This window comes from Sturnira hondurensis, unplaced genomic scaffold, assembly GCF_014824575.4.
Source record: "Sturnira hondurensis isolate 20B ecotype Veracruz unplaced genomic scaffold, ASM1482457v3 Scaffold0020489, whole genome shotgun sequence".
Classification (NCBI taxonomy): Eukaryota; Metazoa; Chordata; class Mammalia; order Chiroptera; family Phyllostomidae; genus Sturnira; species Sturnira hondurensis.
Window position 1 is genome coordinate 4,523,221 of NW_028093120.1, and position 23,804 is coordinate 4,547,024.

The 23,804-nt window shown below is 33.8% G+C and overlaps 2 long non-coding RNA genes across 2 annotated transcripts in view; both read left to right on the forward strand.

Annotated features, from left to right (window-relative positions):
• Window positions 1-23,506, forward strand: LOC118975680 (uncharacterized). Its single transcript, XR_005064111.1, has 3 exons — window positions 1-100; window positions 7,232-7,236; window positions 23,496-23,506. It is a non-coding gene; the product is annotated as an uncharacterized LOC118975680 (long non-coding RNA).
• Window positions 1-23,804, forward strand: part of LOC118975681 (uncharacterized) — a 539,098-nt gene that overhangs the window by 260,050 nt on the left and 255,244 nt on the right. The window lies entirely within an intron of this gene.

The window sequence follows — 23,804 nt, forward strand, 5'->3', positions numbered from 1 at the left end:
TCTCTATGAACATGGTATGTGCTTCCACTTCTTTGTATCTTCTTTAATTTCCTTCTTCAGTGTCTTATAATTTTCCCAAAACAGGTCTTTTACATAGTTGGTTATTTTTACTCCTAAATATAGAAGAATACTATAGAACAAAAGAATAACATATTCTTTTTGAAGCAATTGTGAATGAGATTTTTTACTTAATTCCTCATTCTGATAGTTCATTATTGGAATTTATATATGTATATACATATATATTATTTCTGAATATTAGTTTTGTATCCTGCTAACTTACTGAATTAATTTATCAGGTGTAGTAGTTTCTTAGTGAATCTTTGGCATTTTGATACTGTACATAGAGAATGATCTATGCACAGTATCAAGTCAAATAAAAATAGTTTTACTTCTGTTTTGCATAGATTTAAAAAACAACATGACACTGCCAGCATGAGACTAACTTCAGATCTCTAGATACAAACAGACTAAAAGTGAAAGGATAGAAAAGACATTCCTAAAAATGGAAATCAAAAGAAAGTTGGGGTAACAGTATTCATATCAGATAAATAGACTTTAAGATAAAGACTGTAACAGAAGATGAAGGTATTACATAGTGATTAAGGACTCAATCCAAGATGGTATAATAGTCAGCCATATTTATTCATTCAGCATAAGGTTATATAAATATTTAAAGCAAATATTTACAGACATAAAGGGCAAAATTGACTGTATTAAAATATACTAGGGGACTTTATTTCCACACTAACATCAGTGAATATATCATCCAGTAAGAAATCAATAAGAAAACACTAACCTTAAAATTTATATTAAACCAGAATAAATTAGTAGATATATACAGAACATCATTTAAAACAAGAAAATGAACATTTTTTTCAAGTACACATGGAATATTAACCATTGCAGATTATAAGTTAGACCACAAAACTAGTCTAAGTAAATTCAAGAAGTCATAACAAGTATTTATCTAACCACAAAGGTATGAAACTAGAAATAATTAGAAGAAGAAAACTGAAGAAACACAAATACATGGTGAATAAAAAACCTTGTGCTAAATGATAAATGAGTCAATGAAAATATGGAACAGGAAACAAAAAATACCTTCAGATAAGTGAAAATAGACACAAAATTCCCATAAGCATTTTTAAGTGGGAAATTCTTAGTTATATATGCCTGCCTCCAGAAGCAAAACCCCAAAAACACCCCTAAATAAATCATCTAAGTTGACACCTAAAAGACTAAAAGAATGAAGTCTAAAGTTAGTGGAAGGAATAAAATTATAGAAATCAAAGCATAAATAAATGAAGGAGAAACAAAGAAAAATAGAAAAAGACAATAAAAGTAAAAGCTGTGTTTTGAAAAGATAAATTGATAAAGTTCTAGTCAGACTCATCAAGAAAGAAAAGAAATATTGCTTCAATAAAATCAGAAATGAAAGAGAGGTTATAAACAGCATCACAGAAATACAAAGGATCATAAAGGAATACTATGGACAATTAGGCAATAACAAATAGGAAAACATAGAAATACATAAATAAATTCCTATAAAAAAACAATCTTCCAGAGCTGAATCATGAAGAAATAAAGTTAAAAATTCATCCTGAATAGACTAATTATAAGCAATTATTTTCAATCAGTATTTTAAAAAAACTCCCCAAATAACAAATGTTCAAGACCAGATGATTTAACAAGTAAATTTTAACAAATGTTTAAATATTTATACCATTTATCTAACATTGGTATCAAAAAAACTGAAGTGAAGGAATGCTTCCAAACTCATTTCATAAGGCCAATATTACCTTCACACTAAAGGATATTTAAAAATTTAGTAGACAATAACCTTGATGAACATAGATGCAAAAATCCTAAAAAATATTAGCATACTGAATTCAGCAGTACATTAAAAGGATTATACATTATGATCGAGTGGAATTTATATCAGGGATGCAAGGAATGTTCAACAGCAGCAAACTGACATGGTATACCAGATTTAAAAATGAAGGATAAAAACATATGATCATATTAATAAATGCAGAGAAAACATTTGAGAAAATTCAACAACTGTTGACCAGGATGTGGAGTAAAGGGAACCCTCATCATGTTGGAGAAAATGTGAACTATTGCACTTTAGAAAATAATATGGATATTCTGCGAATCTACTTCTGGCTATTATTCAAAGAGAAGAAAAACATTGATTCAAAGATATACATGCGCCTCTGTTTTCATTGCAGCATTACTTACAATATCCAAGATATGGAAGCAACATAATGTCTATCTATAGATTAATGGATAACGAAGATATGGAAATTTTACACTAAATTAATTAAGTCAGACAGAGAAAAATTTCTGTATGATTTTGATTATATTTGGAATCTAAAAAACAAAACAAATGAACAACACAAAGGCAGAAACAGACCCTTAGACACAGAAAGCAAACTACTGGTTAGCAAAGAGGGGAGGTGTTAGGTGGTGGGAGATATAGGTGAAGGGTATTAAGAGGTACAAACTTCCAGGTATGAAATGGTCATGGGAATGTAAGGTACAGCACAGGGAATATAGTCAATACTATTTTAGTAACTTTGTATAGTGATGGATGGTAGCTAGGCTTATTATGGGGGTCATTTCACAATGTTTGTAAATACTGAATTATTATGATATACTCCTGAAAATGACAGGTTATTTTATGTCAATTAAAAGTCAATTTGCAAAGGTCTTTGCCTACAGTTGTTTTATAATTAAGATTATTGCAAACAAAGGAAGCCAAAGAGAAAAAAGATATTTTAAAAAATTCTAATATAAGTATTTCCATTGCTTTCCAGTATTATTTACCAATTTAAGCCTTTGTAAGTAAAATGTGAAGGAAATCATTTACTACAGTATCATATATATAATTATTTTGCTAATCTTATAGAATAGCAACACATTGCATATGTTTACTAGATCCCACAGGAATATGATTTGAATTAAATGCAATTCCTGTTCCCCAGGAAACACTTCTTTTTTTTAATGTTAGGCACAATGTTTTTTTCATGTAATTTTTATCTAGTTGTATTTTCTCTATTCTGAATTTATCACAGACATTTTTGCCTTTATAAGTATTGTATCATTAGCATTTGAATATTAATATCTAGCTTCATATTAGTTTTACCTTGATATATATTTTTATACATTTATTTTTGGCTTTGATACTAGGTCTGTCCTCTGAAATACATGCACTCAGATCATTGAGGCCAGCTAAGTGTGCTTGCAATGGTTCTTTTAGAAGCCTTGTCCACTATATTACTATCACACTGCTATGTAAAGACCAGTGACAGCCTGTTTTATTTCCTGAATTGTGCTGATGTTGTTTTCTTTCTGACACATTGTGTTTGTACTTCATGACAAAACAAAACATGTTTTTTTACCCTTTCATTTTAAATATATAGTATTTTGATATTTATAATATAAAACTGTATTTATAAATCTTATAGTCAGAAGAAGGGCTGATGTACAGCAAAAAAGAAACTTTGGCTTCTTTGATTATTATTTTAAATGTAGCTCCTTGAAAACCAACATGTACTGTATCACAGTGACTTAGTATGTTAAAAAAAATTAAACAACTGTAGGAACCATGATGGATACAAGGCCAAACACTGACTAATTTTCATTACAAAAGTATTTATAAAACCAAGAAAGGGTTTACAAAAAGCCTCTGGGTTACTATGCCAGTATGTAGAGTAACATACATCAAGATAAGTATTAGAAATAAAGTAAATTAAGAATATTGAAGTCTGTTTCTCTTTTTTCATTTTAATCTTTATTGTATTTTTTCCATTACCAATTAGTCCCCTTATAACCCCCTCAGTCTTAGCAATACCACACTGTGGTCCATGTCTATGAATCCTTTTTCCTTTTTTACTCAATCCTTCCACCTCCTAGGTTACCCACCTACTAGCTATTACCTGCTCTCCATCTCCGTAGACAGGTGGGATAATGATGAGCTATAACTTTTATGTCATAGGTATTTTAATACATGTTTTATATATAGTACTCTCATTAATTTTTAAAAGAGTCATATCACAAGCATTGTTGTGCCTACTTTTCAAAGTGTAGAGACAAGAGCTTACATACCCTATCTGTGGTTACCTTAGCAAGAAAATATCTGAGCCAAAGTTAAGAAGTATGACTTATTACTTACTAAGAAGTAAGACCCTTAATTAATACAATTATATGTGGTACTATGCCTTGAATATATATTACTTAAGTGTCTCCCCAAAACATAACACATGCCAAATGCATGTCACACATGTCCCTTTCACTAGTTTCATTGTATTCTCGGAATTTGTGAAATCCTGTCAATATAATGGAATATTCCCTTACAACTTGATTCCATCTCAAACTTGTCTCATCTTTTTAAAGAAAAATCAAGACCGTAGGTGCAATGACAAGAGAAAATATTAAGACTGTGAAGAATCCAGGGGATTCTAAAAACACCTACCTCCCACAATACTGTATTCTTGCCACTCTCACATCCAGCAGTTTGATGGGTTTTTTACTTCAATATTGCTTCATAATGATTTTTTGGCTTATTTGTGTTTAATTTTTCTATTGAACCTATTACTCTAACTACCTCCTTTTCATTCTTCAACAAAATATTTTTATTGTCACTAATATCCGGAGTGGAAGCCATACCAAAATACATGTATGTCTCAGGAAGTAAACTGTAGTCTGCTTTAGAAACCTAAGTGGCTGAAAATATTTCACCCTTATTCACCAGCAGAGAAACAGTTGGAGTTTGCCATGCTGCACTGATCTCTAAGACAGACTAATCAATCTAATTCTATCTACACCTATTTATCCTGTCCAAGAGATCTGCTAATGAGGAATGCCAGTAACTCCTAGTTCTTGACACTGATCCCCAAAAGTGAGTTAATGAACCAATTTAAAGGAACATGCTTGACATTTGCAAATTAGATTTACTTGCTTGTTGGGGCAGCTTTGTATTGCATTGAACTCCTTGGTTGTCATTAAACCATTCTTTTCAGTGAGATTTTTATACTTCAGTAAACTTTAATAGACATCTTAACTGAGTAGGTACGTGTTGTTATTTTACAAATATGTTTAAAGGTTCTTGATTATTTATGATACTGAATTTAGAATTTAAAATTTATATTTTAATCCTCCACAATAATATGGTGCAGTTTTGTGATAATGCCCAGTCCAAATTGAAAGTAGCACATATTTTGCATAAAAGTGTGTATTGTCAGTAATTACAGATTGTTCAATGCTTTCAACAGAATGTGCAGATGGGTGCTATGACTTAAATATTTGCCTCAAAGGGGAAAAATGAGCCATATTCTTATGTTTTTAGGTAATGAACATAATATGTTTGCTCATTAATATCTACTCAGAAAAGAGGAAAAAGCACTAAATCAGTTATTTTTAAAATGTAAAATAGTTTTGTTTAATCACAACAAGGATATATTAATTTAAAAACTATACAGCATTTACCAAAGTATTCATTAACTTATGTAGAAAACATACTTGTGTGCCCACTCTATTTTAAGCCCTAAGATAAGCACTGAGAATCTAAATATAGAAGATAAAATGTGTATCTTCTCTTATGGGATTTAAATTACAGTGGAGAAGATAGACTCCTCAAAATAAACAAATAAAAAGAATTTTACAAATTTTTACATTGACAAAATAGACCATTATGATGAAGAAAATGATTAGATAAAGGAGAGCTTATTTTATCTAAATTAAAGTATTCTTTAATATTATCAAAAATACTCAAGCAAGGGATTATAGGACATAGTCCTGGGTTTGCCTAAGATGGAGACTTGAAACTAAACCCCACATAAAGGCAAGAAAAAAAAGACTGGTCATGGTGGAGGCATAGGTAGATATACTTTACTTCCTCCCACAATCAAAAGAAAGATAACAACCACTTTAAAAACAAAAAGTAACAAGAACTGCCAGAAAATTGAACTGTGTGGAAGTCCGACAACCAAGGAGTTAAAGAAGTAACATCCATTCAGAATGGTCAGAGGGGTGGAGATAGGCTGCCAGTTTTAAGAATGCAGGCCAGCAGCTGATAGACCAGAATATCCCACATTTGTGTGAGGATAAGCTGGGAGGGACAACTGGGGGTTCAGAAAAACCATGCAACCCAGGAGTCCAACATGTGGAAATAAGGCCTCAAACCCTCTGGCTGTAAAAATCTGTGGGGATTGCAGCAGTGCGAGAAACTCCCGATCTCGTAGCAGAATCCACTGGAGAGACCCCATGGAGTCCTAGAACACACACAAACCCACCCACCTGAGAATAAGCACCTGAAAGGGCAGAATATGCTGTAGGCAATGAGGGAAGTGACTGAAAGCTGGATGAAAGCCAAGCAAGCTAGCAAGTGGCATTGACCCCTCTCCAACCCCTCCCCCACAGACAGCACCACAACACAGTGAAGTGATTGCCCTGTCCTGGTAAATACCTAGGGCTCTGCCCCTCATAACATAACAGGTGTGTTGAGACAAAGAAATGTGGTCCAAATGAAAGAGTAGACCAAAACTCCAGAAAAAGAACTAAGTGACGAGGAGATAGACAACCCATCAGATGCACGTTTCAAAACACTGGCAATCAGGATGCTCATGGAAGTGGTTGAGTATGGTTTCAAAATGAAGGAAGAAATGAAGGCTATACATAGTGAAATAAAGGAAAATACACAGGGAACCAACAGTGGAAGAAAGGAAACTGGGCCTCAAATCAACAATTTGGAACAGAAGGAAGAAATAAATATTCTACTGGAATAGAATGAAGAAACAAGAATTCAAATTAAACAGTCCAACATCTGAATCATAGGGGTGCTACAAGGGGAAGAAGGAGAGCGAGAAATTGAAAATTTATTTGAACAAATAATGAAGGGGAGCTTCCCCAATCTGGTGAAAGAACTAGACATGGAAGTCCAGGAAGCTCAGAGGGTCCCAAAGAAGTTAGATCCAAGGATAAACACACCAAGGCACATCATAATCACTTGACTCAAATTAAACATATGGAGATAATCTTAAAAGCAGCCAGAGGAAAGGAGATAGTTACCTGCAAAGGAGTTACCATAAGACTATCAGCTGATTTCTCAAAAGAAACCTTATAGACAATAATTGGCTGGAAAGAAGTATTCAAAGTCATGAAAGGCAAGGACCTACATCCAAGATTACTCTATCCAGCAAAGCTATAGTTTAGAATGGAAGGGGAGATTAAGTGCTTTCCAGATAAGGTCAAGTTAAAGGAGTTCACCATCAGCAAGCCCTTATTGTATGAAACATTAAAGGAACTTATCTGAGAAGAAGAAGAGAATCAAAACTATGAACAGTAGAATGACAGCAAACTCACAATTATCAACAACTGAACCTAAAAAAGGCAAAAGCAAAAACAAACTAAGCAAACAACTAGAACAGGAAAAGCATCACAGAAATGGAGATTATATGGAGGATTATCAGTGGTGTGGGGAGGAGGAGAATGTGGGGAAAAGGTACAGGGAATAAGAAGCATAACTGGTAAGTGCAAAATAAACAGGGGGAGGTTAAGAATAGTATAGGCAATGGAGAAACCAAAGAACTTACATGTATGACCCATGAACATGAAATAAGGATGGGAGGATGCTGTAGGGCAGGCAGTGCAGGGTGAAGGTAAAAAGGAGAAAAATGGATAACTGTAATAGCATAATCAATAAAATATACTGAAAAAAGATATGCATTCAGTGGAAAAGTTGACTAGAGAAACTTGCCAATAAAGAAGATAATGTGGAAATAGGTCTCTTAATCTGAGTTCTAGGTAGAAAAAACAAATGAATAAACACCTTACCCTGAAATTTTGTAAGTATACCTTTAATCTCTTATAGGTTTGAATTTCTCTGATTTTCACACTGTCTCTATAGTCTTGGAAGTTCTGAATTGTTAATTTAAAGTGATTTGGATTAAAGATCCTCTTTGGCAGAATGTACCTTCAACACAGACAGGCCCCATAAATTTTTCACACATACAAACAGTTTGGGAAAACATATTTGCCAATGATAGTTCAGACAAAGGTTTAACCTCCAAAATATACAAAGAACTCACTCGACTCCACTCAAAGAAGACGAGCAACCCAATTAAAAAATGTGCAAAGGACTTGAACAGACACTTCTCTAATGAGGACATACAGAGGATCCAGAGACACATGAAAAGATGTTCAATATCACTAGCTATCAGAGAGATGCAAATTAAAACCACAATGAGATACCACTTTACACCAGTCAGAATGGCTATCATAAACAAAGAAACAAACAAGTGTTGGAGAGGTTGTGGGGAAAAGGGGACCCTAGTTCACTGTTGGTGGGTTTGCAGACTGGTACAACCACTATGGAAAACAGTATGGAATTTTCTAAGAAAGCTAAAAATGAACATGCCCTTTGACCCAGCAATTTCACTATTAGGAGTATATCCTAAGAACCCTGAAACACCAATCCAAAAGAACCTATGCACCCCGATGTTCATAGCAGCACAATTTATGATAGCCAAGAGTTGGAAGCAACCTAGATGCCCATCGGTAAATGACTGGATCAAAAAGCTATGGTATATTTACGCAATGGAATTCTATGCTGCAGAAGGAAAGAAAGGAGCTCCTACCCTTTGCAACATCATGGATGGAACTGGAAAGCATTATGCTGAGTGAAATAAGCCAGGTGGTGAAAGACAAATACCATATGATATCACTGTTAACAGGAATCTAAACAACAAAACAAACAAGCAAGCAAAATATGACCAATGACACTCAAATACGGAACAGGCTGACAGAGTCCAGAGAGGAGAGGGGAGAGAATCATAGGGGAAGAGGGGATGGACTCACATGAACAAGTATAAAGGACACATGGACAATAACTAAGGTGGGGGCCTGAAATGGGAGGTGGGGAGCACTGGGGTGGGGCAGGGCTGGGAATATAAGACAGAAAACTACTTGAACAAGATTTAAATAAAAATAAAAATTTAAAAACAAAACAAAAAAAAACAAACCAGTAATAAGCCAGCAATGAGTCCACAATCTAAAATTAATGATAAAAAACACTATGAATCACCTGACTACTAATGAAGTCAACATAAATAACATATGAACAAATTATGCCTAAAAGTAATGAACAATTATTAATAATTAATCACATATATACAAATGTGCTTAAAATAGAATATTTAATCAAGCAATAAACAAAGGAAAAGAGACAGATCAAAGAGAAAAACAGAATTTCTAGTTTATCAGTAAAATTAAAAAATTGATTTATGGATCTATGTTAATATGGATTGTATTAACAACCCAGCAATACAGCTAATAATATTAAAATAAATTTAAATATATTCATCAAAATAACCACAGGTAAAGAAAAATCTAGAAGATAGATTAGGAGATAGTGAATAGAGGTAAAAGACTTAATGAGGGTTAAAGAGAGGGAGGGAGAATGTTCAAGGTCATTATTTAAAATGATGGTAGCTAGAAATTATCTGGAAAGAATCAATGGGATTTTAGATTTGGGAAGCACAGATCGCAAGCAAGAGGAATAAAAAATCCTCAGAGAGCTAGGTGACAGATTCTTTGAAGACTTGTAGGCCGTGAGAAAATGTTTTCTAAATTGTGTGCAATCCCAGGCATTTACAGGTATAATGATCTGATAGATGAACATACACTTGTACATATACACATATAAATTATTACAGCTGCATGGTAGATAAGAGATTGCAGGATTCCAATTGTACAAAGAGAGGAGATCAAATAGGATGCTACTATGTCACATAGGGTAAAGTTATTTGTAATCCTGTCTAGGGTGGTATTCCTAGAGACCAAGCTAAATTATTATATGTTTATTTTTTAATGTATTTATTCTTGCTAATATGAGAATCTTCTAAGAAATGGAATTTAAATTGCCGTTGGGCATCACAGAGGTTATATGAGAAGTATTTATTTATTTTTTTAAGAATTTAATTATTTATCTTTAGAGGGGAAGGGAAGGAGAGAAGGAGAGAAATATCAATGTATGGTTGCCTCTTGTGAGTCCCCTGCTGGGAACTGGCCTGCAACCCAGGCATGTGCCCTGACTGGGAATCGAACCGCTGAGCTACACCAGCCAGGGCTATATGAGAAATATTTAGAAACACAAATTAAATAACATGATAAAATAAAGTGCATCCACGAAAGTCATATTTTTTAAATTTATTTAATTATTTTTCAAGTACAGTTTTCTGTCTATTACTCCCATCCCATCCCACACCCCCGTATTCCCCCCTCCCTTCCATTTCCACCCTTCTTACTTGTTGTCCATGTATCCTTTATATATGTTCCTCTAAATCCCTCCCTTATTTCCCCTGAAATTCCCTCCCCTCCCTCCTCTGGTTACTGTCCCCCTGTTCTCTCTTTTGGTGTCTTTGGATATGAAAATCATATTTTTTAAAAAAGGACAAATGCTGCTTACCTGCTTCTCCTGGGATTTCTTTCAAACTCAAATACTTTCTTAATATCTGTGTTTGCCATGGATCTTGACATATTCATTACCTGTCTAAGAGGCATGCTGATCTTTTCCCCCTCAGGCTTTCTTCCTTGATGTGAAAAATAAATAATGAATGTAATTATTTTCTGTACACCCTTAGATCAGGATCATTACACTTGGACCTTCATTTCTAATAAGATTAAAAAGAGATTGTCAAGTGAATCATAGCTCAAATAGAGTTCTTAAATATACAATAAAATACTACTGAATTTTGCAAGAATATAAGTAATATTTAATGTTAACTTTTCCCTTTCATATGATGAAGATAATATGCTTTTCTATAAAATCCTAATTTGTCAATATTCTTTGTAAATATCATCTGCATTTGTGTTCAAAGGTTTTCTTTAAATTTTCTAGATGTCAATCATTTAAAATAAGTACTGCACACAGAACTCATGTTTAAAAACTATGCAAAATTCTGATAAGTATGTTTTTGTTCATTTAATATAAATATATATTTACAATCGAATGTCATATAATTATTTTTATTTTGTTATTATAAGCATTAGATTCAATGAAATTCACTATGTCTATATTGAGTATTAACAGGTTATACCACTATGTGTTACATAATTTCAATGATATATTATAATGGTATGCAAATTAATATCATTGCTAATACCCATGTAGTACATCAATGTTCTAAGCACTGGCAGAAATCTACAAATTGTGGGAAATATTCATGTTCTGCAACATTTGGCACATAATTAAATCACTCTAAGTCACTCTAAGTCCTATAACCTCATCTCTCAGTTGATTTTATTCTTTCACTACCCCCCACCCTTTTAGACAACTCAATATATATATATATATATATATATATATATATTCTTTCATATAAAATATATATTATATAATATATTATATATCAGGCTATTTTTATGCCCTCATGTATCTTTTTATAAGTATTACTTCTTCAGAAGATAGTTCTGGAGGATTCTTGCTTAACTTTATCAAGATAGACCAAACTTTGCCTTTGAGTGTACACTCCTGGATGCCTCTTCCCTGTCTCATCTTCAGATCTTACATGATCACTTGTGAGTTTTGCTTTTCACAAGGCATCACAATTTTTTGTGCCTTTAGTTCTCTGTTATATAGTGGCTTCATTAAGTGTAGCAATTTTTCTCAGATTTGAGTTAACTCTTGGACACATAATATGAATACAGTATTTCTTTAAATAAATTATTTTTAAAATACTGTATTAGTGATGATAGTGCATGCATTTAAAATCATATCACACATTTTTGTTCACAGTAAAATTTTTCTAAGGAAGTGTATTTTTCAATAGGCTACTAAAATAAGTGAAATGTGGTTAAGCATAGGGAATATTTTTATTGCAGATAAAATTATAAACTAATTTTATGAAAAGTTATTCACTAATATTTTGTACATTTTGCAATTTTGTGATGTTTTATTTTATTAGAATTAATTTTTGAAAATATGTTTTAGTTAATAACTTCAATAGAAGTTTCCTATCATTTATTTGTTTAAATGGCAACTTTTTAAAAAATTGAGGTAAAATTGGTATAAAACATTATGTAACTTTCAGGAGTACAACATTGTATGATTTTCGAGTGTACATTATAATTGAATCTGTGTATTCACTATAGCCACCAAAGTCTAGTTTCTCAGAAAAATAACAAAGCTACAAATCATTTTCCTTGAATTCAAACTATTCTACAAAACTATATAATCAAAACAGCATGGTACTGGCAGAAAAACAGACATATAAACTAGTGGAACATTTGACAGCATAGAATTAAACCTGGATAAGGTTTATATCAAATTATCCAAAGTTATGGATAATTTGTTAACAACAAAGGAGACAAAAACATACCACAGAGAAAGAAGTCTTTTAATAACTGGTGTTGGGAAGACTACTTGTTTTATCACTTCAACTGTAGAAATTCAGTCATATTCTACAATCAGAGAAAGAGTAGATTAAAAATAAGAGTGGCACCCTTATCCCTGCAGTCAGGGTTATGATCTTGGTGAAAATCTGGATTGATTGTGTGGGAAGCAAACACACAGAGAGTTACCAGTTTGCCAAGGGTATCAGTTATGAATGATTTAATCTGCAAATAAAGTGTCATCCAACTAACAACAATTTAAATGGGAAGGTGTCATTTTCTTTGCATGAAGGAAACCCCTATAGATGATTGCCTGTGCTCTCCCGGCTCTCAGTGATACCAGGGCTTTGGGAAAACATATGTTGAATCTGTGGGGGCTTTTCTTAATGGCTGCAAGGTGGCTCAGTCTTTTGGCAGCACCTCTCCAATCTAACAGAAGGAATGCATACTTTTTTCATTTTAGTTAAAAAAATGAAAATTAAGCCTCTGACTCTTACAACAGACATATCTTATTAGATATTATATTCATAATATCTTATGAAATTAGCCAGGAATATATATATATATATCACTTGGCTAATGTCAGTTCAAGGTGCCCTGGAGAAGGAAGGCAAGAAAAGCGTGTTGACAGTAGTCATTTGGGTAGTCACCCTACAGTGTCTGCCATAACAGCCTGCTCTAAGATCTCATGAACTGACAGCTGCTATTGGAAAGATTGATTCCACTCTCTCACTTCTTTTTTTTTTTAAATGCTAAGCAGTTTGGGTGATTTCCTACTAAATAAGCAACATATTTTAATCTTTTATTGCTGACTTTTTTTATAATCATATATTTTTTTAAGATTTTATTTATTTATCTTTAGAGGGGAAGGGAAGGAGAGAGGAAGAGAAATATCAATGAATGGTTGCCTCTGCCAGGGACACTCAATGCATCGTGTGTCCCCTGCCAGGAACTGGCCTGCAACCCAAGCATGTGCCCTGACTGGGAATTGAACTTCGATCCTCTGGTTCGCAGGCCTATGCTCAATCCACTGAGCTACACCAACCAGGGCTTCACTTCTTTATTTAAAGTATTTACATCAGAGTTTCAACAATTATCCTATCAATATGTTACCTTTCATAAGAAAAAATAAAGTTAACTCATAAACATTGTTCTCTATGTTTTGAAAGTTACTAAAGGTTTGTTCACGTTTGTCTCTCTCGCTCTTCCACACATGTGCTTTTGTTTTCTGCATTTACTTATTTAGTCCTTTGCACATGTGTAAGAAAATGATGTGGATAGGTTTAGCAATAAAGAGAAAAAAAGAAACCGTTCAGTCCGTTTTGTATCATTTTACTTTTTTCAGCTTTAATGGTGAATAATTGACAAATAAATTGTACATATTTAAAATGCACAGCTTAGCCCAGGCTGGTTTGGCTCAGTGGATTGAGTGCCAGACTGTGAACCAAAAGGTCCCTGGGTCAATTAGGGCACATGTCTCAGTTTTGGGCCAAGTACCAAGTTGTAGGGCGCATGAGAGGCAACCACATGTTGATGTTTCTCTCCTTCTCTTCCTCCTTCCCTTCTTCTTTCTCCAAGAATAAATAAAGTCTTTTGAAAAAAAGGTTCCAAAAATATATATGCAGCTTAATGATTTAGGTATATTTTGTAAAATGACGACAACAATCACCTCACATAGTCACTTTGATTGTTGTTTTATAGTGAGAATGCTTAAGTTCTACTCTCTTAGCGAATTACGAGTTCACAAGACAGTATTATTAATTGTGGTCCACATGATGTATGTTAAATTCTTGGAATTTATTCGTCTTATATCTGAAGGCATGTACACCTTGACAGTATCTCCCTGGTAACCACTATTTAATTCTCTCTTCATACGAGTTTGCCATTTTCTTTTTAACATTTCACATACATAGTGAAATCATATAATCCAGTTTCACTTAGCAGAATGTCCTCTAGGTTCATTCATTTTATTGCATATTACAGGGTTTCCTTATTTCTCCTGTCTAAATAGTTTATTATATGTGTGTACATTTACATGTAAATGTGCACGCATATATGTAAAACTTAATCTTCTTTAGCCATTCATTTGTTGACTGACAATTTGGCTATCTCCATATTTTGATTATTGTGAAAAATTCTGGAATGAAGTGCAATGAAGGTGGGAGTGTAGATATTTCTTCAAGGTTCTGATCTTATTTACTTCAGATATATATATATCAAGCCTGGGACTGCTGGATCACATGGCAATTCTAGTTTTACTTTTTTTTGAACCTCCACATCCAGTAATGGCTTTACAAATTTATATTTCCACTAACATGTTTCTTATCTTCACATTCTTACCAGTAGTCATTGCCTGTTGTCTTTTTTCATAAAGCCATCCTAACCTGTGGAATGAGATCTCATTGTGGTTTTGACTTGCATTTTCTGATGATTAGTGGTGTAGAGCACCTCTTTACGTAATTTTTGGCCATCTCATCTCTTCTTTTCAAAAACATATACTCAGAACCTTTGCTCATTTTTAAATTGAATTATTTGATATTTTGTTATAAATTATAAGTTCCTTATTTATTTTTATAATAATTTCTTATTCAATATATGGTTTACAAATATTTTCTCCCATTCTATAGGTGCATTTTTATTTTATTTTTAATGATTTTCTTGCCATGCTGAGTCTTTTTAGTTTAATGTTTTGCTTGATTATTTTTTTGTTTTTCATGCTGTTGATATTATATTTTAATTATTTTTTGCCAAGATCAATGTCAAGGATCTTTTTCTTTATTTTCTAAGTGTTTTCGAGGTTGCGGCATTATGTTTAAGTCTTTAATACATTTTGATTTAATTTTTGTAAATAGTCTAATTTTATTCTTTAGCATGTGGGTATGTGGTGTTAATAAAGAGACTATACTTTTCCTATTGAGTGTCCTTAGAGACCTTGTCAGAGATTAGTTAAAAGTATGTGTGAGGTTACATATTTTGGCTCTCTATTTTCTTTTGCTCTATGTGTCTGTTTCTATGTCAGAGCTATACTGTTTTGATTACTGTTGTTTTGTAATATAGTTTCAAATCAGAACGTGTGAGACTTCCAGCTTTAGTCTTAAGATTGTTTTGGTTATGGGCTTTTCTGTGGTTCCATGCAAATTAAAAAATTATTTCTAAAAAATATTTTTGTAAAATAATTTTGGTAGGGAATGCATGGAATCTGTATTTTTCTTTGGGCACCATGGACATTTTAACAATATTAATTTTTGGGATTGAAACCTGACAATTGAGTAATTTTATTTTTTTCAGGTTTTAAAATCTTTTTAAAAATAAACATTATTGAGTAAATCAAGATTCTTTCAGAATTTTACTCCTCATTCTACTGTCCTTTAGCCAAGAGATGCCTGTGTATAGCAGAAAACTTTTGGGATGTCATGGAGATTTGGGATGTCATGGAGAAAGGAACAGCACCTCATATTTGCATGCATGCTCTTGTTTTGATGTTTCCCAGGGTAGGAAACCATTAATTTTAAGTAGGAGATTCAGGAAAGAAAGCACAGTTGCTAGATCTGGAACACTTAAATGAGCACAGAATGGTAAAAATGCACATTTGAGGTAAAGAAGAAAACAGAGAAATAGTGGAGGATGACTCTGTATTGTGGACTAGCAGAGAATCAGAATTTAGTAATGGCAGTGGTCAGCCTGAATTATATATTGCAGTAGCAAGCTATGGACAGACATTGGGAGTTCATGGTGGTCTAAGATACATATAAAAATAGAACCAGAGGCATATAATAGTGGAATAGACTGACAGCTATAAAAGGAGAGGGGTGTGGTGGGGACTGATTGAAAGAAGGTGAAGGAATGAGTCAAAGAACGTATATTAGAAGGACCTATGGACATGGACAATGGTGAAGGTGCTGATTATGGAAGTGGGGGGAGGGTTATATGGAATGGGGACAAAGGAGGAAAAAGTGGGACAACTGTAATAACATAAACAATAAAACATTAAAAATTAAAAAAGAAAATAAGGTACTATAGCATTCATATTTTTCCATTTACCTTTAAATTATCACCACCCCTTCCCACTATTATTACTAAGTGAAGCAGATGTTGTGGTATCTTCTATAACTATAAAAAGAGGGAGGAGCTAAGCTTTTTCTGTTTGTGTTAATTCTGATCCCCTAAATTTGTGTAGCATGTACAACTTTTTCTTACACCCAATCTACTACCTGGCCCTACTACTCAAAACCCTTTTTTCTCACTTTTAACTAACCTGGGAAGCTGTGTTTCTAAGGGAGTAAACCTGAAGAAATAGAAATGCTGGGAGTGAGGTAAGACTTACTTTCACACTAATTTGAACTTGGCCAAATTAGCTGTTCTTGACAGCTCTCAGCAGAGAGTTGTCTTATATTTCCAAGGATGATAAAGAGATTTCAAATGACATGTTAAACTATCTATGGGATCTGTTAAAAACTTGAGGTTAAATGTGTTATTTAAATGGATCCAGCTTCCAGTCCTCTGGGAAATACCTAAAACTTGATAGTCTATCAATATCTCTCAAAATTCCTGAAATTTTAGGTTAATAGATATTATAATACATAATAACAAATTAACCCTAACTATAGATCTTTGCTACAAGAGCACTTTAGTGGTTCCTGAAAATACTAAAACATGTATAAAAATTTCACAGTATTTCTTGATTCATTTGTTCAAGCAAGTGAAATGTCTTTTTAAGATCATATACAAATTACCTTATATTACAGTAGCAAATGATTTAAACTAAACTCTCTAAAATAAAAATGTGATAGTTGTCTTGAACTATGTAAAAATAAGCTACATCCTAAAAACTTTCAAATCTTAAAAAGCTATAATATTTTCATAATCTAGCCTAGTGTCTCTATCAAGGTTGGATATACTGTTTTCTGAAATCAGAATATGTAAAAAACATCTCTTTAGAAGATAAGGTGGTTCTAGTGAAGATGGAGGCATAGGTAGATACACTTTACTTTCTCCCACTATCAAAAGAAAGATAACAACCACTTTAAATACAAAGGGCAAGAAGAACTGCCAGAAAATTGAACTGTGTGGAAGTCCCACAACCAAGTAGTTAAAGAAGAAACATCCATTCAGAATGGTCAGAGGGGTGGATATGGGCTGCCAGTTTTAAGACAGCAAGTCAGCAGCTGATAGACCAGAATATCCCACATTTGTGTGAGGATAAGCTGGGAGGGACAACTGGGGGTTCAGACAAACCATGCAACCCAGGANTACCTAAAACTTGATAGTCTATCAATATCTCTCAAAATTCCTGAAATTTTAGGTTAATAGATATTATAATACATAATAACAAATTAACCCTAACTATAGATCTTTGCTACAAGAGCACTTTAGTGGTTCCTGAAAATACTAAAACATGTATAAAAATTTCACAGTATTTCTTGATTCATTTGTTCAAGCAAGTGAAATGTCTTTTTAAGATCATATACAAATTACCTTATATTACAGTAGCAAATGATTTAAACTAAACTCTCTAAAATAAAAATGTGATAGTTGTCTTGAACTATGTAAAAATAAGCTACATCCTAAAAACTTTCAAATCTTAAAAAGCTATAATATTTTCATAATCTAGCCTAGTGCCTCTATCAAGGTTGGATATACTGTTTTCTGAAATCAGAATATGTAAAAGACATCTCTTTAGAAGATAAGGTGGTTCTAGTGAAGATGGAGGCATAGGTAGATACACTTTACTTCCTCCCACTATCAAAAGAAAGATAACAACCACTTTAAAAACAAAAAGTAACAAGAACTGCCAGAAAATTGAACTGTGTGGAAGTCCCACAACCAAGTAGTTAAAGAAGTAACATCCATTCAGAATGGTCAGAGGGGTGGATATGGGCTGCCAGTTTTAAGACAGCAAGTCAGCAGCTGAGAGACCAGAATATCCCACATTTGTGTGAGGATAAGCTGGGAGGGACAACTGGGGGTTCAGACAAACCATGCAACCCAGGGGTCCAACATGTGGAAATAAGGCCTCAAAACCTCTGGCTGTAAAAATCTGTGGGGATTGCAGCAGTGCGAGAAACTCCCCATCTCATAGCAGAGTACATTGGAGAGACCCCAAGGGGTCCTAGAACACACACAAACCCACCCACCTGAGAATAAGCACCTGAAAGGGCAGAATATGCTGTAGGCAATGAGGGAAGTGACTGAAAGCTGGATGAAAGCCAAGCAAGCTAGCAAGTGGCATTGATCCCTCTCCAACCCCTCCCCCACAGACAGCACCACAACACAGTGAAGTGATTGCCCTGTCCTGGTAAATACCTAGGACTCTGCCTTTCATAAAATAACAGGTGTGCTGAGACAAAAAAAAATGTGGTCCAAATGAAAGAGTAGACCAAAACTCCAGAAAAAGAACTAAGTGACGAGGAGATAGACAACCCATCAGATGCAGGTTTCAAAACACTGGCGATCAGGATGCTCATGAAAGTGGTTGAGTATGGTTTCAAAATGAAGGAAGAAATGAAGGCTATATGTAGTGAAATAAAGGAAAATACACAGGGAACCAACAGTGGAAGAAAGGAAACTGGGCCTCAAATCAACACTTTGGAACAGAAGGAAGAAATAAATATTCTACTGGAATAGAATGAAGAAACAAGAATTCAAAAAAAAATGTGGAGTGGCTGAAGAAATTCTGGGGTATCTTTAAACAGTCCAACATCTGAATCATAGGGGTGCTACAAGGGGAAGAAGGAGAGCGAGAAATTGAAAACTTATTTGAACAAATAATGAAGGAGAGCTTCCCCAATCTGGTGAAAGAACTAGACATGGAAGTCCAGGAAGCTCAGAGGGTCCCAAAGAAGTTAGATCCAAGGAAAAACACACCAAGGTGCATCATAATCACATTACTCAAATTAAACATATGGAGATAATCTTAAAAGCAGCCAGAGGAAAAGAGATAGTTACGTGCAAAAGAGTTACGGTAAGACTATCAGCTGATTTCTCAAAAGAAACCTTACAGACAATAATTGGCTGGAAAGAAATATTCAAAGTCATGAAAGGCAAGGACCTGCATCCAAGATTACTCTATCCAGCAAAGCTATAGTTTAGAATGGAAGGGCAGATAAAGTGTTTTCCAGATAAGGTCAAGTTAAAGGAGTTCACCATCACCAAGCCCTTATTGTATGATACATTAAAGGAACTTATCTGACAAGAAGAGGATCAAAACTATGAACAGTAGAATGACAGCAAACTCGCAATTATCAACAACTGAGTCTAAGGCAAAAAACAAATAAACAGAAAACTAAATAAACAACTAGAACAGGAAGAAAATCACAGAAATGAAGATCACATGGAGGGTCATCAGTGATGCAGGTGAGAGGTAGAATGGGGGAAGGTACAGGGAATAAGAGGCATAATTGGTAGGCATAAAATAGACAGGTGGTTAAGAATAGTATAGGAAATGGAGAAGCCAAGGAACTTATGTGTATGACTTATGAACATGGACTAAGGTGGTGGTGGGGGCGGGTAATGCTGGAGGGAGAGAGGGTGCAGGATGGAGGAGGAGAGAAGGGAAAGAAAAATGGGGCAACTGTAATAGCATCATCAATAAAATATACTCTAAAAGACATCTATTTTAATAATTATTTTATTTTATTTTTTAAAGATTTTATTTATCTTTAGAGGGGAAGGGAAGGAGATAGGGAGAGAAATATCAGTGTATGGATGCCTCTTGTGCATCCCTTGCTGGGAACTGGCCTGCATCCCAAGCATGTGCCCTGACTGGGAATCGAACCGCGATACTCTGGTTTGCAGGCCTGCACTCAATCCACTGAGCTACACCAGCTAGGGCTTATGTTAATAATAATTTTAAAATATTGAAGGGTGTGGGTGTTTCCCATAAGGAGAAGCATTAGGAAGACACAATAACTGTTTTAAATATGTAAAAGGCTCTTGTTTGAGACAGTGGTGTGATCATCTCTTTTTCATTGAAATCACTTAAAATAGAAGCTATGTAAAAACTCAGGGTACTGTAAGCAGCACATTTCACACTTAGATAATGAAATTTATTGACATTTACATTTCATTCCATTTTATGCACTCAATTAGAGAATGCATTGTAGTTTCTAACAAAATGGTATACATGTATGTGTTTCTCGACATTAAGCAGAAGAGTTAGAGGTGTGGTTTTTACGGAATATTTTGAGAAGTGTGAAAAAATTAGTTTAGCTTTATCCAGGAGATATAGTACCTTCTAGGTTAGGTTCTGTTTATAAGTCTGACTCCCAGTACCCACATACCCTTTCCTCTCATTTTTCACGAAGACCAACTTTGCAGTTAAGCTGAGAAATAACTGCCCCTAAAGCTATTGCTTATTCACATTTCCCTGTTCAATTAATTCCTTGCCACTGCACGAGGATTATATGTGACTATGGAGGAACAGCACATTAAAATAGAGCTACACTCATATGGTTCAATATCTAGAATTACTCAGAAAAATTTAATAGTTTCTTTAATGATCAAATATGACCAAAGACACTGAAATACGGAACAGCCTGACAGGGACCAGAGGGGAGAGGAGAGAGAATCACAGGGGAAAAGGGGAGGGACTCACATGAACAAGTATAAGGGACACATGGACAATAGCTAAGGTTGGGGGTGGAAATGGGAGGGAGGTGGGGAGCACTGGGCAGGGGGCAGGGCTGGGAATATAAGACAGAAAACTGTACTTGAACAAGAATTAAATTTAAAAATAGTAATTAAAAATAGTTTCTTTAATGAAAGAATATCATCATGTGTTTCTCCATACTTTGAAAATATATACTCACTACAAACTAAAGAGATAAAGCTTTAAAAATATTATTCTTTTAATAAATATTTTAATACCACCAACTCAGATCTTTTTAACATCTGGAATTATGATGAGCTGATAATAACATTAATTATAAATGTGAAGAAGGAGGAGGAGGAAGGGGAGGCGGAGGAAAGGAAGACAGAAGGAAAAGAGGAGAAGTGGAAGGAAAGAAGGAGGAGGAGGAGAAAAAATGTTTTTCCAAAACTCTTCTCATTTAATTCTACATTCTCTAAGGTCTTTATCTTGTTTTTTTACTTTAGTATATTTAGGGAGTTTTGTCAGCACTATGCTGCAGATGTCCATGCTTACATGGTAAAATAAATAGGAAAAATATGTTTTCTTTGTATTTTTCCTTTCTGACACACAAGCATAAGCAAAAATGTATGTAAGCAAATGAGCCAAAATTGTGGGTAATTAAGTGGTGGAATACATAAAAGCAATTTTTTTGATATATATAAGCAGAGGTTTATTTTTTTCTTAAGTGATCTGGAGTCAGACAATTAGGACAGTTCCTGAAATTTAGCCAATTCTAAGTCAACTCAGCATTTCTGCAAGAAATTTTTCTAGAATGTTCAAATGATTTTGTTGTTTTGAAAAACATGTAAGTGTATCATAATATTCATCTACTGATATTAAAAGAATGTAGTAATTTGATCTCTTTTAAATGATAACCTTTAGATCAGGCCTTTATCAGTGTTTGATATTATTTTGAACTCTTCAATGAGGTAATTGATCTCACTGTTATGGTGTGCCAATTTCAAGATACATAATTTGCTTGACAGTCATTTATCACACTTTATAATCACCGTGGGTGATGACTACAGCTTTAATGTAGTTCTGTTTTGATTAGTGGAATGTCATTTCCAAGTCTCATTATCTACAGAGGATAGAAGACTTGTATCTCTATGCCTGTCAAGTCTTATACTTTACATGAACGCTAAATTCACTTCAAAGAGTCTATTAAAACAACTTTCACTAAATCACCCTTGCTTAAATAAAATGAGCTGTTATTTTGAAAAAAATACACATATGATAATATGAATACTTCACTTGGGTGCTTAAAGCACTAAGACATCTAGATCCCAAAGTGAGAAGAAACAAAATGTCTATCACTGGACCTCCCCTGTAACCTCCAAAGCACAGAAACATCTTCACTGGCATTTGGAGTTGTGCATTTAGTTCCCAGATCTTTATGGAGGCACCATAGAAGAGGAATATTTATAAAGTCAGATCTAGATGTATTCTTAGGACTACCACTTACTACCATTTTTTTTCTTAGCAAACTTACTCATTTTCTCATTTGCATTTTCTCATCTATATAGTGAAGATAAGGACATGAAGTCCTTAAAGTTGCTTTGAGGTAATGATATATGTGAAAACGCCTAATATAATATTTCCTAATAGATTCAGCTTGTCTTTCCTTCATCTACAATTGTATTAAGCTATTTTTGCCACTTTTTATGATACATTAGTGACTTTTGTCTTTATTTTGTATTGAAACTTCTTAAGTTTTCACAAAATTTCTATTAATCAGGGTGAACCTGGAGTGGATTATTTGCTTAGGAAAGAAATAGTCTCCCTTTGTCTCTTTACTCTGTTAACATGTATGAGATACATTATGCATATTGCATATTGTAACATTCTTAGAGCTTTACAGAAGGAAGATTACATTACTGGGAGATCAGATGATAGAGATAGCTAGTTACCTACTGAATGTCCTTTCCCTCTTCTGCCTCACTGACTAACATTGATTCATTTGGATAAGCACCCTTATGCTCAACTAAAAATATTTGGTTTTCCTAAAATTTTTATCTGGAAATTTTAAAATATTATTGACTCATCCTATTAGATTATGGCCATTCTGTTTCAATTATCTATTAATTTTTTAAATGCTTCTTGCACCTACTCAACCTTTTTTGATACACAAGAATACTTCTCCCACTTTTTAATCTTTCAGAACCAATTTTATCTCTAGATATAATATCATATGTATTTTCCAAATGTTCAAGGACATTTCTCAATGAGTTTCAATCATTGAAACAGATCTAATTTAAAATTGTACATGGTCATGAATGAATTGATGTTCAATTATAATTCGAGGTTTTTCTATAGTTAGCTTTCACAAACTGTGATTTATAGTTATGAATGGTATAGCTTTTTTGTTATAATTCTCTTGGCTTGGCTTGGCTTGGCTTCTAATGGTTTCTCTTCTGCAAGTTTGTGGTTTCCTTGTGGAGCTACACTACCAAATATATTTAAAGTATAGATGAATTTCTAATCAATGTTTTGATGTCACTATTTTCTCTATAATTGGATAGGGGCAGTCTGCCGCAGTTAATAAAAATAAACTGGATATGTTTCTATGTCACTAATTGCTCTTCATATTTAAAACTAAAAACCCCATTTACTGACTATCTATTGAGGGCTTGGCACCTTAGTTAGTTTAATTAATCCTCACAAAATTCTATGGAAACAGCTGTTATTATCCTTGTTTTGAAGTTGAAGATAGAGACTTGTAAAATTTTGAAAACATGCCTATAAATATCAGAGAGTTAATGCAGGTACTTGTCTTTAT